Here is a 20904-nt window from a genome sequence, read left to right on the forward strand (position 1 = left end):
ACATACTCATTTGGAAAGTTCTATTTTAAGCAGGAACAGGAAGGGCCCCACAACCCCATTTTTACCAGAAAGTAAAAATGGTAAGTGAGAGAGAAAACTTTTCAGTTGTAGAAGAAAACATCTGAATTTGAGAATACAGGAACTGAAAATCAGTCATATCTTCAAAGACAAATTCTGGAGACTGGTCTTTAAAATCAGACCCTACTCTGAAGTTAGTGAAGGTAACCATTCTGTCGGAATTGCCTTATATGTAAATAATCTATGATCACATAATGGGCACCTACTGGTTTGTTCAATTCTGTGGTGACTTGAGAAAGATGTCATTTTTGTCCATCATTGGTTACAATATACAGGAAGAGGTAGAAGTTAAACAACAGTCTTATTGTTGAATTGTATCATGGTCTAAAAAAGGAAAGAAAATAGGTGCTAAGTGTCCTGGAAACAAGCTGTTCATTACCTTGCATGGCAGGATAATAGTTTAATAATATTAGAATCCTTGGTCCTGAAACATCATTTGAGGGGTTTTGAGGGAACTTAATTAGTCACAGACCTCTGTCTCTGTAGGCTCATAGCTATTTAAAAGTAGAAAGAAGGGGGTCGGGCTGTGCGGGTTAAGTGCACATGGTGCGAAGCTCAAGGGCTGGCATAAAGATCCCGGTTTGAGCTCTTGACTCCCCACCTGCATGGGGGTCGCTTCATAAGTATTGAAGCAGGTTAGCAGGTGTTTATCTTTCTCTCGCCCTCTTTATCTTTCCCTCCTCTCTCGATTTCTCTCTGTCCTATCCAACAACGACATCAATAACAATGATAATAATAACCATAACAACAACAAAACAACAATGGCAACAAAAGGGAAAATAATAGCCTCCAGGAGCAGTGGACTCATGGTGTAGGCACCCAGCCCTAGCAATAATGGAGATAAATAAATAAATAAATAAATAAATAAATAAATAAATAAAAGTAGAAAGAAGAAAGAGTTAAGGGAACTATTGATAGGAAAGGGAAATTGGTGAGTCTGCATTGGGTGGAAAAACAAAAAATGTTTACCTCCATCTAAATTTGAAATGATGTTGGGATCCATTTATATAAAGAGTCATATAAAAGAAAAGTAGCCAACTAATTACATGGGTGAGTGGGCAGTGCCAGTTTGCTTGGAATGTCCTGCACTGAGAAAGAATGAGAGTCAGGGTTGGGAAGGAGGAGAGCCTCTTGACTTGAATGTGAGTGCTCCTTCTAAAAGATGAGGTAGTCTGCTTATCTCACCAGTTGGTTCAGCCAGTTCTTTTTCTTTTTTTTTCTTCTCTTTTTTTTTTATTGGGGAATTAATGTTTTACATTCAACAGTAAGTACAATAGTTTGTACATGCATAACATTCCCAAGTTTCCCATATAACAATACAACCTCCACTAGGTACTCTGAATCCTTCTTGGACCTGTATTCTCCCCACCCACCCACCCCAGAGTCTTTTACTTTGGTGCGATATGCCAATTCCATTTCAGGATCTACTTGTGTTTTCTCTTCTGATCTTGTTTTTCAACTTCGGCCTGAGAGTGAGATCATCCCATATTCATCCTTCTGTTTCTGACTTATTTCACTCAACATGATTTTTTCAAGGTCCATCCAAGATCGGCTGAAAACGGTGAAGTCACCATTTTTTACAGCTGAGTAGTATTCCATTGTGTATATATACCACAACTTGCTCATCCACTCATCTGTTGTTGGACACCTGGGTTGCTTCCAGGTTTTGGCTATTACAAATTGTGCTGCCAAGAACATATGTGTACACAGATCTTTTTGGATGGATGTGTTGGGGTCCTTAGGATATATCCCCAGGAGAAGAATTGCAGGATCATAGGGTAGGTCCATTTCTAGCCTTCTGAGAGTTCTCCAGACTGTTCTCAACTGAGGTTGGAGCAATTGACATTCCCACCAGCAGTGTAGGAGGGTTCCGTTGACGCCACACCTTCTCCAGCATTTTTTGCTGTTACCTTTTTTGATGTATGACATTCTCACAGGAGTGAAGTGGTATCTCATTGTTGTCTTTACTTGCATTTCTCTGACAATCAGAGACTTGGAGCATTTTTTCATGTGTTTCTCGGCCTTTTGGATCTCTTCTGTGGTGAATATTCTGTCCATATCCTCCCCCCATTTTTGGATGGGGTTATTTGTTGTCTTGTTGTTGAGTTTAGCAAGCTCTTTATATATGTTGGTTATTAAACTCTTGTCTGATGTATGGCATGTAAAGATCTTCTTCCATTCTGTGAAGGGTCTCTTGGTTTGGGTAGTGGTTTCTTTTGCTGTGAAGAAGCTTTTTAATTTGATGTACTCCCATAGTTTTAGACTTGCGTTAGTCTTCTTTGTAATTTGATTCGTTTCATTGAAGATGTCTTTAAAATTTATGTGGAAAAGAGTTCTGCCAATATTTTCTTCTAAGTATCTGATAGTTTGTGGTCTAACATCCAAGTCCTTGATCCACTTGGAATTTATTTTTGTATTTGGTGAAATACAGTGGTTCAGTTTCATTCTTCTGCATGTTTCAACCTATTGTTTCCAACACCATTTGTTGAAGAGACTGCTTTCCCCATTTAATAGTCTGAGCCCCTTTGTCAAAGATTAGATGTCCATACGTGTCGGGGCTCACTTCTGTGCACTCAATTCTATTCCACTGGTCAGTGTGTCTATTCATGTTGCAGTACCAAGCAGTTTTGATGACAATGGCCCTATAGTACAATTTGAGATCTGGGAGTGTGATGCCTCCGGTTCTGTTCTTTTTTCTCAAGATTGTTTTGGCAATTCTAGGTCTTTTCTGGTTCCAGATAAACATTTGTAGCATTTTTTCTATTCTCCTAAAAAATGTTCTTGGGATCTTGATGGGGATAGCATTAAATTTGTAGATGGCTCTAGGTAATATATTCATTTTGATGATGTTAATTCTACCAACCCATGAACATGGAATATCTTTCCACTTCTTTGTGTCTTTTTCAATTTCCTTGAGTAGTGACATAATTTTCAGTATACAAGTCTTTCACTTCTTTGGTTAGGTTTACTCCTAGATATTTTATTGGCTTTGTTGCTATAGTAAAAGGTATTGATTTCCGGATTTCAATTTCTTCTAGTTTAGTGTTTGCATAGAGGAATGCCACTGACTTTTGAATGTTAATTTTGTAGCCTGACACCTTACTGTATTTCCTGATGATTTCCAAAAGCTTATTGCTTGATTCTTTAGGTTCTTCTATATATACTATCATGTCATCTGCAAATAGGGAGAGTTTGGCTTCTTCTCTTCCAGTCTGTATCCCTTTAATTCCTTGCTCCTGCCTGATTGCTATGGCAAGAACTTCCAACACTATGTTGAATAATAATGGTGATAGTGGGCAGCCCTGTCTAGTACCTGATCTGAGGGGAAATGCTTCCAGTTTTTCACCATTGAGTATGATGTTGGCTGTAGGTTTGCTATATAGAGACTCCACTATCTTCAGGAATTTTCCATCTATTCCCATTTTTTGTAGTGTTTTGATCATAAAGGGATGTTGTATTTTGTCAGAAGCTTTCTCTGCATCTATTGATATGACCATGTGGTTTTTGGTCTTGCTTTTATTGATGTGGTGGATCACATTGATTGGTTTACGTATATTAAACCAACATTGCATGCTTGGGATAAACCCCACTTGGTCATGATGAACAATCTTTTTAATATAATGCTGTATCCTATTGGCTAGAATTTTGTTCAGTATTTTAGCATCTATGTTCATCAAAGATATTGGTCTGTAGTTTTCTTTTTTGGTTGTGTCCCTGTCTGCTTTTGGTATCAGGGTGATGTTAGCTTCATAGAAGCTGGCAGGGAGTATTCCAGTGTCTTCAATCTTCTGGAAGACTTTTAAAAGTAGAGGTATTAACTCTTCTTTAAAGATTTTTTAAATTCATTTGTAAAACCATCTGGTCCAGGACTTTTATTTTTGGGGAGATTTTTGATAACTATTTTCAATTTCATTAGCTGTGATGGGCCTGTTCATATTATCCACTTCCTCTTTACTTAGTTTTGGAAGTTGGTAGGTATCTAGGTATCTTCCAGGTTCTCTAGCTTGGTGGCATATAGTTGTTCATAGAAGCCTCGCATGATATGTTGAATTTCTGCAGTGTCTGTTGTGATATCTCCTCTTTCATTTACTATCTGATTTATTTGGGTTTTCTCCCTTTTTTGTTTTGTGAGTCTGGCTAAAAGTTTGTTGATTTTGTTCACTCTTTCGAAGAACCAACATTTACTTTCGTTGGTCTTTTGTATGGTTTTCTTATTCTCAATGTTATTTATTTCTGCCCTAACTTTAGTGATTTCTGTACTTCTGGTTACTTTAGGGTTCCTTTCTTCTTCTAGGTCTTTAAGATGTGCAATCAGGCTGTTTATTGTGCTTTTTCTTGTTTCCTAATATGTGCTTGTATAGCTATGAACTTCCCTCTCAATACTGCCTTAGCTGTGTCCCAAATATTTTGATAGCTTGTGTCTTTATTTTCATTGAAGTCTTGAAACATTTTGATTTCTTCCTTGATTTCCGCTTTGACCCAGAGGTTAACAAGAAGTGTACTGTTGAGCTTCCACATTTTGGGACTATAACTAAATTTTTGTTGATTGTTAAGTGTTAGTTTAATTCCACTGTGGTCTGAGAAGATGCTTGGGATGATTTCAATGCTCTTGAATTTGCTGATGCTGTCTTTGTGGCCTAACAAATGGTCTGTCCTTGAGAATGACCCATGTGGATTTGAGTAAAATGTTTATTCTAGTTTCTTGGGATGAATGACTCTGAAAATGTCCAATAGTTCTAGTTTATCTATCTCTTCATTTAGCTCCCTTATGTCTTTATTGATTTTATGCCTGGATGATCTGTCAAGTTGAGAGAGTGAGGTGTTGAAGTCCCCTACTATGACTGTGTTGGTGCTAATATATTGCTGTAGCTCTTTCAGTAGACGTTTGATGTATTTAGATGGCTTCTCATTGGGTGCATAGATGTTAATAATTGTTAAGTCCTCTTGATTGACTGATCCTCTGAGCATTAAGTAGTGTCCATTCCTATCTTTTTTAATCTTATGTATTTTAAAGTCTATCATGTCAGATATGAGAATAGCTGTTCCTGCCCTTTTTTGTGGGCCATTGGCTTGTATGATCCTTTCACTTTAAGTCTGTGTTTGTCTTGTTGAGTTAGGTGGGTTTCCTGTAGACAGTATACTGTTGGGTTGTGTTTTCTGATCCATCTCCCTACTCTGTGTCTTTTAACAGGTGAGGTCAGGCCATTGACATTTACTGATATCAAAGATTGAAGATATTTTAACGCCATTCTTGTAGAGTTTTAGAGTGTTCTGATATATGTCCTATTTATGATGGTCTGACTGTTTATAGAAGACCTTTCAGAACTTCTTTCAGGGCAGGCTTGGTGATAGTTGATTCCTTCAACTGTTGCTTGTCTGAGAAGGTTTTGATGCTTCCATCTTGTCTGAATGAAAGTCTAGCAGGATATAGTATTCTTGGTTGAAAGCCTTTCTCATTGAGCACTCAATAGATATCTTGCCATTCTCTTCTGGCCTGTAGTGTTTGCGTGGAGAAGTCTGCTGCTAATATTATGGGTTTTCCTCTGTAGGTGACTCTTTGTTTTTTCTCTTGCAGCCTTCAGGATCCTTTCTTTATCTTTATTTCTTTCCATTCTAAATATGATGTGTCTTGGTGTCTTTAAGTCTGGGTTAATTCTGTTTGGGACCCTCTGGGCTTCTTGAATCTTTATGTCTTTGGTGTTGTCTAGACTAGAGAAATTTACAGCTATTATGGCCTGAAGAATGCTTTCTTCCTCTCACACTCTTTCTTCCTCTGGTAAGCCAATAATGCATATATTGTTTCTTTTGAAGTCATCCCATAGGTCTCTGTTGTTGTTTTCAGCATTTTTTAATCTCTTTTTGAGATCTCTTACTTCTTTTTTAGTTGTCTCTAATTCATCCTCAATCTTGCTAATTCTGTCTTCAGCCTCATTGATTCTATTCTCTCTGCCCTCTACTGTTTTCTGGAGTTCATCTATTTTCTGGTTAGTTTCTCCAATATTTCTTCTTGTTTGTTTACCCATTTTATATATTATGTTATGAGTTCCCTCTCTTAGTACTTTTCAAATTACTGATCACTATTTCCTGGATTGACTTGTGTCTACATAAGGTAATTCTTTCTAATTATTTAAAACAATTTGTTTTATTCATGTGGTTTTTGCACTGTAAAATTATATATAAGGTGTGCATCACTGGAAGTCAGCATGTGTGAAATATATTAATTTCACAACTATAAATGAAGATTTATTCTTCACCATACAATTGGCCACTTCTACCCACTTTGTTCCCCCTTCCCTTCTAGTAATTACTGATTGTTTTATAGTCTAAAAGATTATATTTACATATTCATTTTTTTTTGCCTCCAGGATTATCACTGGGGCTTGGTGCCAGCACTATGAAGCCACTGCTCCTGGAGATTCTTCCCATTTTTTTGCCCTTGTTGTTGTTATTGTTGTTATTGTTGTTATAGCTGTTGTTGGATAGGACAGAAAGAAATGGAGAGAGGGGAGAGAAAGACAGAGAAGGAGAGAGAAAGACATCTGCAGACCCGCTTCACCACTTATGAAGTGACCCCCTGTAGGTGGGGAGCTGGGGCTTGAACAGGGATCCTTATCCCAGTTCTTTAGCATTGTGCTATGTGCACTTGACCTGTTGCGCTACGGCCCAGGCCCCTTTTCCTTTGTTTTCTATACTTGGATTGAGCCCTTGACTCAAATATGTGAATGAAATCTCATGACATTTTTTTTTCTTTAAATATTTTTCTTTATTTATTATTAGATAGAAACAGAGAGAAATTGAGATCAGGGGGAGATAGAGAGAGAGACAGAGAGGCACCTGCAGCTTCATCACTTGTGAGGCTTCCCCCTGCAGCCAGGCACCAGGGACTTGAACCTGGGTCCTTGCACACTGTAATATGTGCACTTAACCAAGTATGCCACCACCTGGCCACTATATTTGTAATTCTTATTTTGGCTTATTTCACTAAGCGTAGTGCTAGGTCGTCCATTTGTTCATGCTGTTGCAAAAGATAGGATTCATCTTTTTTAATAGCTGAGTTTTTTTTTTTCCCCCCACTTACCTATCACTGAACACTTAGGCATTTAGGTTGCTTGCATTTTTTGGCTATTGCAAATCATGTTGAAAAAACATGAGAGTGCATGTGTCTCTTCATTTTGTCAGCTCCTGTTAACTGATAGGTCTATTTAAAAAATGCTAACTTCATGCTAAAAGATTCTACAGGAAGCCACAAAAACCTGCAAATGAGCAATCTCCTTATTTTTCTTTTGTAAAACACACTGCTTATTCTGCACTTTTAGTAATTTCAGTGTCTTTCAGCATCTTAGAAACCTCAGAATTGGTGTTAGTAGACATATATATGTCTCCACAGATATGCATAAACATTCATATACATAGACATATGTATACAAATATAAGAATATATGTACAATATGTTACCAGAAGATACGAGGGGAGAGGGGTGACCAAACCCAATAAAAGGGGCCAATTGTAGGGCCTAGGTGGTGGTACATCTGGTTGAGTACGCACGTTGCCATTCTGGAGGGCCCAGTTTCAAACCCCTGGTTCCCACCTGTGATAACCCTGGTGGCAGTAAGAAACAAACCAACAGGGAGGGAGTAGATAGCATAATGATTATGCAAAGAGATTCTCATGCTTAAAGTTCTGAAGTCCCAGTTTCAGTCCCCTGCACCACTATAAACCAGAACTTATCAGTGCTCTGGAAAAAAAAAGGGGGGGGTGTTGGATAGTGGTGCACCTGGTTAAGCGCATGTATTACCATGCACAAGGACCGAGGCCCCGACTGCAGGGGGAAAGCTTCATGAGTGGTGACATAAAGCTGCAGGTGTCTCTCTGTCTCTCTTCCTCTCAACTTACCCCTTCGCTCTCAATTTCTCTCTGTCTCTATCAAATAAAAAAAGAAAAAGAAAGCAATGAAGGGGTCGAAATTATCTTACTGATTAGTGTAGTATACAAACATGCACACCTGAGACATAATTATATAATGCAATGGTATTGAAATAATCAATTAAAATGTCTTAGTTAAGAATTAAATTTAAACGGTTACCTCTGGTGGTAGAAAAGAATGGTGCAAAATAATCAAGGCTGGAAAAGTGGCTTCACTAAATGTGTACTGTCAGCAAGTTTTAAATTTGGAATCATGAAATAGGGGTGCAATTATGTTGGGAGCAAATAGTTGATTGCTTTATCTTCCTGTTGGATAGATCCTTTGATCATTATGTTTGATTCATCTCTCTTATGATTCACCTCTCTTATTACCTTCACTGCTTGACATTTTACCTTATTTATCTTTTTTTTTTTCTCTTTCTTTCTATCTTATTGCTCCGTCTCTGTTTCGTTCTTCAGATGTATGTTTCCTGGAGACATAAGATGGGAGGATGGGGAGTCAGGCGGTAGTGCAGGGAGTCAAGCGCAGGTGGCGCAAAGCACAAGGGCAGGCGTAAGGATACCGGTTTGAGCCCCTGACTCCCCACATGCAGGGGAGTCGCTTCACAAGTGGTGAAGCAGGTCTGCGAGTGTCTTTCTCTCCTCCTCTCTGTCTTCCCCTCCTCTCTCCATTTCTTTCTGTCCTACCCAACAACAACAGTATCAATAATAACAATAATAACTACAACAATAAAACAACAAGGGCAACAAAAGGGAATAAATAAATAAATAAATAAATAAATAAATATGGGAGGATGTTCCTTCCAGCCACCGTGTGTCTTTACTGGGGAATTCAGACCATTCACATTTAGGGTGATTTAAAAAAATATATATGTGGTTAATTTACAAATATTCTCTAATTTGCCTTTTGGTTGTTTCTTATTTTGGTTGTTTCTTTTTCAACACACTGACTTGTGTGCATAGTTTTCCTTAATACTTATGTCACTTTCTATGTGTCTTGCTCCCTATTTGTGTTGGGACAGAGAAATTTCAATTGTGATGATGTTAGTAGGGTTTGTAGGTGGAACCTTTGGGAGATGATTGGTTCAGGAGGGTGAAACCTTCATGAATGAAATTAATACTTTAGAACAGAGGCTTCCCAGAGATTCCTAGTGAGGATGCCTAGGAAATTGGAATCTGAAAAGAGCCAAACTATGTTGATACCCTCCTTTTGGACTTTCACCCTCCAGTACCACGAAAAAACATAAGTGATTGTTATTTGTAAATCACCCATCTTATGATATTTTCCTATATTTGGAGCAGCCAGGTAAATAGGCCAATTAATAGGATACTTTTTTTTTTCATATTCTAGGCTCCTGGTTCAGTCCTGGGCACTGCATGTACAGGAATATGATGATCTCTTCTCTCTCTCTCTTTTTCTTTCTCTCTCTCTCTCTCAACTCTGGCTCATATTGAATAAATAAACAAATCAATAACCCAGCTAGATTAAGATGAGAATGTTTCATAAAAGAAAACTCTCAGCTGTGTAATGTGTACCTACCTATCTGACAAGAGGAAGTGACAGGGGTCCATTTCTCTCTTTGAAATAGAATCATTTAAAAAAAGAAGTGGAAATGGTCATTTAGAGAAGCTGGGTTTTGTAATCCTGAATAGAAAACAAAATGATTGGGATGGACAGTTTAAGGCTGCTTAGGAACCTCACCAATCCTGTGCTGGGTCTCTTCACATTAGTATCTACCAGAATTTTGAGCCAGTATCCAGTTTATCAGCTTTTTTTTTTTTAATTATTAGTTTTTTTGGACATTCAGTCCCTCAAATATATTTCTGTTTTTAAAAAATAATTTTATTTTGATTTATTTAGATAGAGACAGCCAGAAATTGAGAGGGAAGGGTGGGATAGAAAGAGAGGCAAATAGACACCTGCAGCACTGCTTCACTACTTGTGAAGCTTTGCCTCAACAGGTGGGGATTGGGGACTCGAACCTGGGTCCTTGCGCATTATAACACATGTGCTCAACCAGGTGTGCCACCCCCTGCCTTCTAAAATATATTTCTTTGTCTATTGACAAGAAAGAAAAGAAAAATGGCTGATAAGCTAGGGACTACGGGGAGGTCAGGTATGAGCGTCGTAACACTAATCTTGGCTTATAGTTTCGACACCATAGATTCCTTTTCTATCTGGTTTATTTCTCACTCTGTATAGGTAGAATTTTTCTACATTTGTATATTCCCATAGAGTGATTTGGAGGTCTAGGGTGCAGAAATTCTATCTGGAAAGTACTTTACTGCCTCGTGCTTAATGTAACTAGTGGGGTCTCAGAGAGGTCATGTTGTATTTTTCTCTGTGTTTTTATGCGAAACTGCATGGTGACATTTCTGACAACCCAATATCTCTGAGTAATTTACACTCATATTAAAAGCATTCAGGGATGTTTTAATTATTTGTTGTTTTCTGCATTATGTTCTTTATTTTCTTGGCCACTGATTTTCTTTATTTTGCAGGCAGCTGGAATTATGCTTCCAGTATGTAAGTAGAAGATATAAGTTTTAATCCATTCATAGGTGAGAATGTATTTATTTTACTCTCATATGTTGATAGTATCTTGTTTGGGATATAACAATCTTTGATAACTCTTCAAAAAGGTGGTTCTTCTACTGAGCATGGAAACAAGGGTTTGAAAATGCAGATGCTTTGCATTTCAGGTGACTTTTCATTTTTCTTGACTATATAACCACAGAAATTATTTTTATCCTTGAAACTGTGACTATTAGATGAGGTGTATACAAATGTGTGTATTTCTTAGAAGCTACTATTAATACTGTTATTAATTTCACATGCATCAATCTATTGTTGAGATTCTATTTTTCGAATTTAGGAGAGCTATGACTAATTTTATGTATCAGGTTGATGAGGTCACAGGGTGTCTAGATACTTAGTGAAAAATTATTTAGAGCACTAAGCTGGAGGAGGATTTATGTTGATGGTGGGAATAATGTTCAGACACCTACTGTGGAAGAATGAGAAATTGTACCCACGTGAACTACCTTGTAAATCATTATTTCTCTGATAAAACAATAGAAGTATTTTGGGTATTTCTATGATGGTATACTTGGGTGATATTAACATTCAACAAAATAAAATAAGTAAGATAGTTTGTCCTTTCTTGAGCACATGGTCCTCATTCAGTCAGATTAGGCCTGAATATAACAGAAAGATTATCTCTTAAGAAGGAGAAATTTTTTCCTGCTAGCCTTCAAAGTGCAACTTTTATGTCATAATGTATAATACTTCTCCCACACCACTTGCATGAGCTTCTCACTAGTTCCATAGTAGCATTACTGACTTTTAATCTACTAGTTGCAAATAATGCCTTCACTACTAAAATTAGACTCCATATTTTTCTCCATATAATCTTGCAAACCCTAAATAAATATTCAATATTAATGCTTTCAGCACCAACTGTTTTAGTAGCAGTTGTAACGTGAGATTCCCAGCAATATAATCATCAAAGCTAGTTTCTTTACTACCAAAAACTATCTAACTTCTACATTCTCTAAGTCACATGGGAACAGTACCAAATCCCTCAAATGATAATAAATTATTCAAAATAGACTCTAAAATTAAGCCTAAAGCAACAAGTATTCAAATAGCTATCTTCAATTATAAAGCTTCCAGAAACTTTCCACTATGCATATAAAAAGTTTAACTAGAGAACATAACCACACATTCACATAGCTGGTTTAAGTGAAATATTCAGCTGAACAGAGACATGGTTCACTTATCTATCCAACCAATTTCTTGGAGACTAGCACTCAGATGACAACACTCACCTATCCAAAAGATTTCCTGCTCCTTCACCACAACCTACAGTCAATGACTGCCTGACTATTGATAGTAGATGTGATAAACCAGTCACTTTTGTCAAGTTTATGTGGGAAGGGAAGTTTATGCTCCAGTATGCCCTGATTCCTATAGATTTGGTTAATGGTGTTCAGCACCCAGGGTTGAAGACTTTTCTCTTCTTACATTTGCTTTCTGCTTTGATTGTTTCTTATAGCTTCAGCAAGAGGAGTACTACTTCAATAAATTTTGTGCATACAAGTTTCTTTCTTAACCAAGGGTCCTAATACGGATGATCTAATAATTGGGGGCTATGTTTTATTTGTTTTATGGAGAAACATGCTGAGAAAAACAGCTCAGGGAGGAAATAACTAGTAGATTGCTTATGATTTAAATTTTTTCTTTATTCATGGACTCCCAAGACCAAAAGAAGATAAACAGGAATGATAGCATGGGAACAGGGGAGTGTACTGAAAGACCTGATGGTAAAATTGGAAGGGGGACTTACACACTGGGAAGTGTAACTGGAGAGATTAGTAAATAGTCATCACTTTAATCTGAGTATAAATATAGAAGACATGATGTCATCAATATTATTTCTGTTTCGTTGGCTAAAGTTCATGAAAACAATTGAAATTATCTTAGCTATTCTTTCTAGTATGCATTAAGCAATACAAGATTCTAGGAAGCATTAAGAAATGACTGCTCTGATAAAGAGAATAATTGAGGTAGAAGATTCCAACTAGATCCTGTAACAAATATGTCCTGACTCCAGTGTATAATGCAGTAGTTCCAGGAGGTAAACAGTAGATAATGAAAGAGATGAGAAAAAAAAGTTTCTCTAATTTGACAGTATCTGACATGGCAATGGCGATGGGGAAAGACTAAGACAGAACTGGTGTAACATTTTAAGTATTGTTAATGATTTATTTTCAATCTCAATTTCTAAGTGAAGCAAATAGTAGAATTTATATGGGATGAAAATCATTCTGAATTAACAGTTTTTACTCAGAAATATTTAAATTAGCTAGTTCATCTTCATAATAATAAAAAAAAACAACAGAGGAGATCACCTGGGACCACAACAAGACAAGATCACCTGGGACCACAACAAGACAAGACTTCGGGTACCCACCAAATCACCCGTGAATGCAAACACATGTGGCTCATGGACAGAGAAAAGACTAAGCAGAGATTGAGCGGCTCGTAACAGTTCGGCAGTTGAGGCACCTCCTTCAGACTGATTTTCCAACAAACAGACTGCTGAAGGGAGGAGAGGACTCCCCTAAGACTCACCAAAAGCAACTGTGAGTCTCCATTGCTATGGCCCTCAGAATCTGGAGCAGCAGGGGGGAGGCCCTGTGCTGACATCTGGGAACAGAGAACTGACCAGGAAACTCAAGAGAAGATCTAACTCTGCTGCAACAGTAATGGATCTGTATAATGGGAGCCTTTCCACATTGTTCTCCTGATGAGAACATGGTGAATAATTGTCTCAGAATCTACAGACTATAAATGGGACTTGTTTAGACTCCCGGCTTGGCAGAGAAACTTAATTGAGCCTGGAGCTATGGATCCTTGGGGTGTAAGAGTCTCTTTGCACAACCACTGTATTATCTCTCCTCCATCCTGCTCTATCTCTTAGTCAGGAATGAATGATTAAGCTAAGAAGCCTACTTATAGTTTAAAAGCCCTCAGGCTCCCATAGCCTACAGGGAAGAAAAAGAACAAAAGAGGCTTTAACAGCCAATATGCTCAGGGATTGAAATAATATTGAAACAACTGTCAATTTCCACAACTGTGAACTCTCTAAGTACCTTACTTAGACACAAATCAATCCAGGCAAGAGTGATGAGTAATTTAAAAAGTACCGAGAGAGGGACCACATAACAAATACTATATAGCATGGTTAAACCAACAAGAAGAAAAATTCGAGAAATGAACCAGGACAAGAGTCCCGCTAAAAGCCCCCCAAAGGTTGAACCACAAAATAATGAGGTCAACATCCAAACGCTAGTTAAGGAAATAGTCACAGGAGTGAGTAAAGAGTTTGAAAGAATTGTCATCAGAAATGCAGAAACAACAAATGAGACTATGGAAGAAAAAACTAATTATCTCAAGGTTATTAGAGAGCATTAAAATAAATAAAATTAAAAAGATAGGGATGGACATTGCTTAATACTCAGAGGATCAGTCAACCAACATAGAATTTTTAACATCTATGCAGCCAGTGCAGAAGCCATCTAAATACATCAAACATCTACTGAAAGAGCTAAAGCAATATATTAACAGCAACACAGTAATAGTAAGGGACTTTAACATCCCATTCATTTCAGCTTAACAGATCATTCAGACAGAAAATCAATAAAGAAATGAGGGAGTTAAATAAGGAGATAGAAAAACTAGAACTACTGGACATTTTCAGAGTCATTCACCCCAAGAAACTGAAGCACACATTCTACTCAAGTCTACTGGGACTTGAGTAGAATGTGTGAGAAAGCTCAACTAAAAAAACTGACAGTACACAGCAAATATTTAGGACAAAAGTAACAAAGAAGGCCTAAAGCAACCTGAAAGACTGAAATAACTAAAATTAGGGCAGAAATAAATAATATTGAATATAAGAAAAGCATACAAAAGATTAACAAAAGTAAATGATTGTTCTTTGAAAGAGTGAACAAAATTGACAAACCTTTAGCCAGACTCACAGAAAGAAACAGGGAAGAGACCCAAATAAATCAGATCGTAAACTGAAGCACACACTCTACTCAAGTCCACTGGGACTTGAGTAGAGTGTGTGCTTCAGTTTCTTGGGGTGAATGACTCTGAAAATGTCCAGTAGTAAAAGTCCCAAATATGGAAATTCAATAGTACACTACTTAGCAACTTCTGTGTCAAAGAATAAATTAAGGAATAAATCAAAATGTTTCAAGAGTTCAATGAAAATGAAGACAGGAGTCATCAAAATATTTGAGACATAGCAAAGGCAGTACTGAGAGGGAAGTTCATAGCTGTACAAGCACACTTTAGGAAACGAGAAAAAGCTCAACTAAAAAAATTGACAGTACACAGCAAAGATTTAGGACAAAAGTAACAAAGAAGGCCTAAAGCAACTGGAAAGACTGAAATAACTAAAATTAGGGCAGAAATAAATAATATTGAATATAAGAAATCCATTCTTCTTCTTCTAGCATTTGCCTAAGAAATCCATACAAAAGATTAACAAAAGTAAATGATTGTTATTTGAAAGAGTGAACAAAATCGACAAACCTTTAGCCAGACTCACAAAACAAAACAGGGAAAAGACCCAAATAAATCAGATCGTAAATGAAAGAGAAGATATCACAACAGACACTGCAGGAATTCAACATATTATGCGAGGCTTCTATGAACAACTATATGCCACCAAGCTAGAGAACCTGGAAGAAATGGACCATTTCCTAGATACCTACCAACTTCCAAAATTAAATAAAGAGGAAATAGTTAATATGAACAGACCCATCACAGCTAATGAAATTGAAACAGTTATCAAAAACCTTCCCAAGAATAAAAGTCCTGGACCAGATGGTTTTACAAATGAATTCTACAAAGTCTTTAAAGAAGAGTTAATACCTCTACTTTTTTTTTTTTTAATTTTTTATTTAAGAAAGGATTAGTGAACAAAAGCATAAGGTAGGAGGGGTACAACTCCACACAATTCCCACCACCCAATCCCCATAACCCACCCCCTCCCATGGTAGTTTTCCCATTCTCTATCCCTCTGGGAGCATGGACCCAGGGTCGTTGAGGGTTGCAGAAGGTAGAAGGTCTGGCTTCTGTAATTGCTTCCCCGCTGAACATGGACGTTGACTGGTCGGTCCATACTCCCAGTCTGCCTCTCTCTTTCCCTAGTAGGGTGTGTCTCTGGGGAAGCTGAGCTCCAGGACACATTGGTGGGGTCTTCAATCCAGGGAAGCCTAGCCAGCATCCTGGTGGCATCTGGAACCTGGTGATTGAAAAGAGAGTTAACATATGAAGCCAAACAATTTGTTGAGCAATCATGGATCCCAAGCTTGGAATAGTGGAGAGGAAGTGTTAGGGAGGTACTCACTGCAAACTCTAGTGTAATCCTGCTTTCAGGTATATATTTTGCAGTAATTTATGGATACGTGTGCACATAAGCTCTCTCTCACAGAAACTGGTGTATATCTAGGTTATGGGACTTTGTTAGAAAGTGAACTACCTGAGATGAAATTAGAGTGTACTATTAAAGGAAAGGTCTCACCCGAGTAATGAAGCTGAAGGGTTGTCATTCCACACGTGAAGTCTCTGGATACAGTCTGAGGTGAAGCATGTTGAGATGGCAATCGTTGCTTTGGTTAGGTTGTGATCAGCGGATGCAATATTATTTGGTTTGGATTGGGAGATGCATATGGGAAAGTGGGCCCTATCCAAGGGTTCCAGGACTGGGGGAAGTAGGGGCTCTATAGTGAAGATGTGAGGTTCCTGCTGTCTTAGGGTTCAAAAAGACAATCAATAGTTAATATTATCAATACCTCTACTTTTAAAAGTCTTCCAGAAGATTGAAGACACTGGAATACTCCCTGCCAGCTTCTGTGAAGCTAACATCACTCTGATACCAAAAGCAGACAGGGACACAACCAAAAAAGAAAACTACAGACCAATATCTCTGATGAACATAGATGCGAAAATATTGAACAAAATTCTAGCCAACCAGATACAGCAGTATATTAAAAATATTGTTCTTCATGACGAAGTGGGGTTTATCCCAGGTATACAAGGTTGGTTTAATATACGTAAACCAATCAATGTGATCCGCCACATCAACAAAAGCAAGACCAAAAACCACATGGTCATATCAATAGATGCAGAGAAAGCCTTTGACAAAAATACAACATCCCTTTATGATCAAAACACTACAAAAGTGGGAATAGAGGGGAAATTCCTGAAGCTAGTGGAGTCTCTATATAGCAAACCTACAGCCAACATCATACTCAATGGTGAAAAACTGGAAGCATTTCCCCTCAGATCAGGTACTAGATAGGGCTGCCCACATTCACCATTACTATTCAACATAGTGTTGGAAGTTCTTGCCATAGCAATCAGGCAGGAACAAGGAATTAAAGGGATACAGATTGGAAGAGAAGAAGCCAAACTCTCCCTATTTGCAGATGACATTATAGTATATATAGAAAAACCTAAAGAATCAAGCAATAAGCTTTTGGAAATCATCAGGTAATATAGTAAGGTGACAGGCTACAAAATTAACATTCAAAAGTCAGTGGCATTCCTCTATACAAACACTAAGTTAGAAGAAGATGAAATCCAGAAATCAATCCCTTTTACTATAGCAACAACATCAATAAAATATCTAGGAGTAAGCCTAAACAAAGAAGTGAAAGACTTGTATACTGAAAATTATAAGTCACTGCACAAGGAAATTGAAAAAGACACAAAGAAGTAGAAAGATATTCCATGTTCATGGGTTGGAAGAATTAAAATCATTAAAATTAATATACTATCCAGAGGCATATACAAATTTAATGCTATCACCATCAAGATCCCAACTACATTTTTAGGACAAAGAACAAATGCTACAAATGTTTATCTGGAACAAGAAAAGACCTAGAATTTCCAAAAAAAAATCTTGAGAAGAAAGAACAGAACTGGAGGGAGGCATCACACTCCCAGATCTCAAACTGTATTGTAGGGCCATTGTCATCAAAACTACTTGGTACTGGAACATGAATAGACATACTGACCAGTGGAATAGAATTGAGAGCCCAGAAGTAAGCCCCCACACCTAAGGACATCTAATCTTTGACAAAGGTGCCTAGACTATTAAATGGGGAAAGATGAGTCTCTTCAACAAATGGTACTGGAAAAAAAAAGGGGGGGGGGGTTGAAACATGGAGAAGAATGAAACTGAACCACTATATTTCACCAAATACAAAAGTAAATTCCAAGTGGATCAAGGACTTGGACCAGAAACTATCAGTTAGACCAGAAACTATCAGATACTTAGAAGAAAATATTTGCAGAACTCTTTTCTGCATAAATTTTAAAGACATATTCAATGAAACGAATCCAATTACAAAGAAGACTAAGCCAAGAGTAAACCAATGGGAGTACATCAAATTAAAAAGCTTCTTCACAGAAATAGAAAATACTACCCAAACAAAAAGACTCCTCACAAAATGGGAGATCTTTACAGACATGTCTGAAGCCATACAACAGACAAGAGTCTAGTAACCAAAATATATAAATAGCTTGCCAAACTCAAAAACAAGAAAACAAATGACCACATCCAAAAATGGGGAGAGGACATGGACAGAATATTCACCACAGAAGAGATCCAAAGGACAAGAAACACATGAAAAAATACTCCATGTCTTTGATTGCCATTAATGCCAATAAAGACAACAATAAGATAGCACTTCACTCCTGTGAAAATGTCATACATCAGACAAGGTAGCAGCAAAAAATGCTGGAGAGACTGTGGGGACAAAGGAACCCTCCTGCTCTGCTGGTGGGAATGTAAATTGGTTCAACGCTTGTGGAGAGCAGTCTGGAGAACTCTCAAAAGACTAGAAATGGACCTGCTCTATGATCCTACAATTCCTCTCCTGGGAATATATCCTAAGGAAACCAACACACCTATCCAAAATGATTTGTGTATACGTATGTTCTTAGCAGCACAATTTGTAATAGCTAAAACCTGGAAGCAACCCAGGTGTCCAAGAACAGATGAATGGCTGAGCAAGTTGTGGTATATATACACAATGGGTATTAAAAACGGTGACTTCACCATTTTCAGCTCATCTTGGATGGAGCTTGAAGAAACCATGTTATGTGAAATAAGTCAGAAACAGAAGGATGAATATGGGATGATCTGACAGGCAGATGTTGAAAAATGAGATCCGAAGAGAAAACACAAGTAGAACCTGAACTGGAGTTGGTGTATTACACCAAAGTAAAAGACTCTGTGGTGGGTGGGAGGGGGGAGAGTTCAGGTCCTGAAAAAGGATGACAGAGGATCTAGTGGGGGGGGGGGGTGTTGTTATGTGAAAACTGAGAAATATTATGTGTGTACAAACTACTGTATTTACTGTCAACTGTGAAACATTAATTCCCGAATAAAGAAATTAAAAAGAAAAAACAGACTAAACTAGATAATAATTAAGAAGTCAGAGTACAGCATCCCTGCACCATGGGAATGTCCTCCTTAAACTATACTCAGCAGTATATGGTTATCCATTTATTTATTTATTTATTTATTTTAATTGCCATGAACAGAATGAAAAAACCAAAATAATCTGGGTATACTATTTGAAAACTCAGATAGCAAAGTATACTTTTGAAATACAGGTCTCTTTTTACTTTTTTTTTTTTTAATGATTTTATTGGGGACATTTAATGGTTTGCTTGTTAACATTTGGGTACAATCTCTCATCTCCTATGTATGGTGTTGGCAAAACACCCCCAGGTAGTTACTATTGTGGCTAGTAAATGGGGACAGATAACGTCAATTAAATTCAAGATTGAGCCCTATCTAAAAAGTAAGCAATACTCCTTAAATAATGAGCAATAAATAGTCTCTCACAGATCATGGAAACAATCAAGACTAGTAGAGGCAGTCATGATGGGGAACTCAAGATTGGGCAACAATCACCAAGAAATCTTTGGGGGCCCAATCAACAAATCACCAGAGAGAAATCTGAATTTCAATAAGTTTCTGAGCATTTAGAAATTTCCAAAGAGACTGACCTGCCTAGGTCATTCAGTTCTTATGATGATTGTTCAGATGTTATTAAAAATAACTATAATCATACAATATATGTACATCTAGAACTCAAAAGCTTTATTCAATGAACATTAAAATTGTTCATGTGAAAAATAATGGTTTGCTTGTTATTTAATCTTGGACAAAACTGCCCTCATCATATAAAGACATCAATAGAAAGGCAAGTAATATGGATCTTGTCTTGGTTGATACTAGCGAGACAGTTTATGGTGTGGAAATAGACTAGTAGATTCCATAAAGCAAAAGTGCTGTGTATTCAATTGTATGACAAAGAAGTCTAGCTGGAGGTACCCAACACATATAGATGCAAGTGGAGTTAATGACTTGAGTGGCAATGACTGAGGCTTCTGAGAACCTTCCCAACCCCATTACTATCTGAATTTTATGAATTTTCTTCCAGTTGAGGCAAGAATAGGTTCACTGACCTTGAACACAGGTCACCGGCCAGAGCTCCCAAATTGAGAGACAGATTTCTGTGTGGAGATCAGAAGTGCTGGACATTGGTACAGTTGACAGAACTGGAGGGCCATCTATTAAAAAGAGAGTAAAGCTCCTATCCTTAATTAATAGTTTTGACACTTAAAACCTCTGTGGCTGCAGTCAGTGAGTGGTCTGGTGTATGGTTAGGCAAATGAGACCCAGATGACTTAACATAAAGAGTTTCTCTGTTTGAGAAATTCAGTTCTGGAATTCCCTGTAGAAATTTATAGAGAAAATGTAGTGACTCATAAAGATACCCATAAAAGTACCAGTTGCTTCCTCAAAGGAACTGAAAGAAAAAGTCATAAAGCTTTAGTCATATCCCTAGCTAGAGGCTACCTGGACCTTTAGAGTGAAAAGTTAACAAGGAACACAGGGTATGTATTGATAGCCTTACAGATGACATCCTTTTTCATTTAATGGCTAATGTAATGAGAAACTACTTCCTTGTTTACAAGAAACAAATACTTTGGGGCCTAGAGAGACAACATAATGGTTATGCAAAAGACTTTCATACTTGAGGCTCCAAGGTCCTAGGTTCAAACCCCAGCACCATCATAAGCCAGAGTTGAAGAGTGTTTTGGACTCTCTCTCTCTCTCTCTCTCTCATTAGAATAAAATAAATAAAATACTTAAGAAAGAAAGAAATATCTTGAAATAATTTGAGTATGATTGCTTGAGGGCAAGGGAAATAAAATGCAATTTACTAATGCTAGTAAATTTAACAATAAGATAAAAGTTTTAAATGTGAAAAGCACCGGAATAGACATTTCCCAAA

The sequence above is a fragment of the Erinaceus europaeus genome, chromosome 9, assembly GCF_950295315.1.
Source record: "Erinaceus europaeus chromosome 9, mEriEur2.1, whole genome shotgun sequence".
Classification (NCBI taxonomy): domain Eukaryota; kingdom Metazoa; phylum Chordata; class Mammalia; order Eulipotyphla; family Erinaceidae; genus Erinaceus; species Erinaceus europaeus.